Raw genomic sequence first — 2,500 nt, forward strand, 5'->3', positions numbered from 1 at the left:
GATCGCCGCATGGATTGCCCCAGTGACTTGGCTGAGGAGGAACCTTGTGAGGTCGTTGTGCTAGGGGCCAATTGCTGCGGCCCAGGCGGACCCAGCCCCCACGCGACCCGCCCCCCCAGCCCCCAGCCACCAGCATAGTGACTGAGAGCGTGAGAGCAGGCCACGCGGGGGACGGGCCCACCCACCAGGCCACAGCAGCGGACCCCCATCTGGGGACTCCCCTCCGAGACAGGCCGAGAGATGCCGGGCTAAACCATGCACAGAGTTTCCGATAATGAAACTCTGTGAATGGTTTATTATGGAAATAAAATGTACAAGAGAACAGAAAATTGAAAATGTAAAAAAGAGTCCAACAGAAGGGATATAAAAATGTAATTTTTAAATTATCCTAAGATCAGGGAAGGGAGTTGAAAATCTAAAAAGTAGAGTCCAAAAAGAAATAGAAAATGCAGTCTTTAAGTGTTCGTAGGTTTAGAGAATACTAGTTAATTAGCTAGGTGACAAAAAGGGTAACAAGATTGGGAGTTCCATGAGGATGATCTGAGGAATCCATGAGTCCGCGTTGGTGACATGGATTAAGAGGAGGGGAGGGGAGGATAGGAGTCGGAGGTGATGATTAAGAGGAGGGGAGGATAGGAGTTGGAGGTGATGATGAGGCGGCGGGGGGGGGCTGGGGGGGCGCCCCCCCCTTCCCTTAGGCAAGCAGGTGACCAGGATGATGAGGATAGGGGTCGGTGATGGTGATGAGCCCGGGGTGTCAGACAGTAGAAGGAGTAGTGGGTAGATGGCCTAGAATGACGACAGGTGGCTAGGACGATGACGGCCGGACCTAGGGCTGCAGCGGTGGGGTGTACGTCAGGCCAATGAGGACACCTGAGGGGGAGAGAGAGAAGAGAGCGGGGGAATCTGCGCAGAGGTGGAACTAACTCTATAGACAGCAATAAAAATTAGGTCAAATCAAAATTTATTAGGATTATTTAGGATGACTAATATTATACTGCTAATTCAGGTCTAGGTAGTCTAGGTCTAAGTTTATACTGATACTGCTGGCTTGAGATAGCCCGCTCAGCAGTTCAGGACTAAGTTTATTCACCAGCTATTTGATTTTATATCTGAGCTACTGGGTCGGCTGATGCCATATTATTAAATTAGGTCAAGTCTAAGTTTATACTGATACTGCTGGCTTGAGATAGCCCGCTCAGCAGTTCAGGACTAAGTTTATTCATCAGCTATTTGATATTATATCCGAGCTACTGGATCGGCTGATGCCATATTATTAAATTAGGTCAAGTCTAAGTTTATATTGATACTGCTGGCTTGTGATAGCCTGCTCAGCAGTTCAGGACTAAGTTTATTCACCAGCTATTTGAATTTATATCTGAGCTATTGGATCGGCTGATGCCATATTATTAAATTAAATTAGGTCAAGTCTAAGTTTATACTGATACTGCTGGCTTGAGATAGCCCGCTCAGCAGTTCAGGACTAAGTTTATTCACCAGCTATTTGATTTTATATCTGAGCTACTGGATCGGCTGATGCCATTTTATTAAATTAGGTCCAGTCTAAATTTATACTGATACTGCTGGCTTGAGATAGCCCGCTCAGCAGTTCAGGACTAAGTTTATTCACCAACTATTTGATTTTCTATCTAGGCTACTGGGTCGACTGATGCCATATTATTTAAATTAGGTCAAGTCTAAGTTTATACTGATATTGCTGGATTGAGACAGCCCGCTCAGCAATTCAGGATTGTATGTACTCAAGAGCTAATAAATATTTCTAGAGAATGACATCATCAAACATAACCATCAAGCACAACCAAATGATTGGGAGAATAAATGGGTTTTGAGTCTAGTTTTGAAGATTTCAATGGAGCCAGCTTCCCTAACTGACAGAGGAAGCTGGTTCCAGAGGTGTGGAGCACGGTAAGAAAATGCTCTGCTACCTGCTGATTTTTTCTTAATTTTAGGGACGGTAAGATAATTACCGTCCTGTGAGCGGAGAGTACGCGTGGGAACATAAGGAATGATTAGCTCAGATAAGTACGGAGGTGCGAGCCCGTGCAAAGATTTATAGGTTAACAGAAGCACCTTAAAGTCTGATCTGGCCTGAATTGGGAGCCAGTGGAGGGAGATTAAGACCGGAGTTATATGATCAAACTTCTTAGTTCTAGTTAGAATTCTAGCAGCGGCGTTTTGCACGAGTTGTAATTTATTTGTGCTACAAAGTGGAAGGCCAGAGAATAGGACATTACAGTAATCGAGTCTAGATGAAACAAAGGCGTGTATTAAGGTTTCGGCATCCGTTGCATTTAGCAAGGGACGGATCTTTGAGATATTGCGAAGATGAGGGTACATGCTTTAATCCTTTCCAGGCTCTCTCTCTCTCTCTCTCTCCCTCTCTCTCCCTCCCCCTCTCTCTCTCTCTCCTCTCTCTCTCTCTCTCTCTCTCTCCCTCTCTCTCTCTCTCCCTCTCTCTCTCCCTCTCTCTCCCTCTCTC

Source organism: Poromitra crassiceps (assembly GCF_964638095.1).
Source record: "Poromitra crassiceps genome assembly, chromosome: 2".
NCBI classification, from domain to species: domain Eukaryota; kingdom Metazoa; phylum Chordata; class Actinopteri; order Beryciformes; family Melamphaidae; genus Poromitra; species Poromitra crassiceps.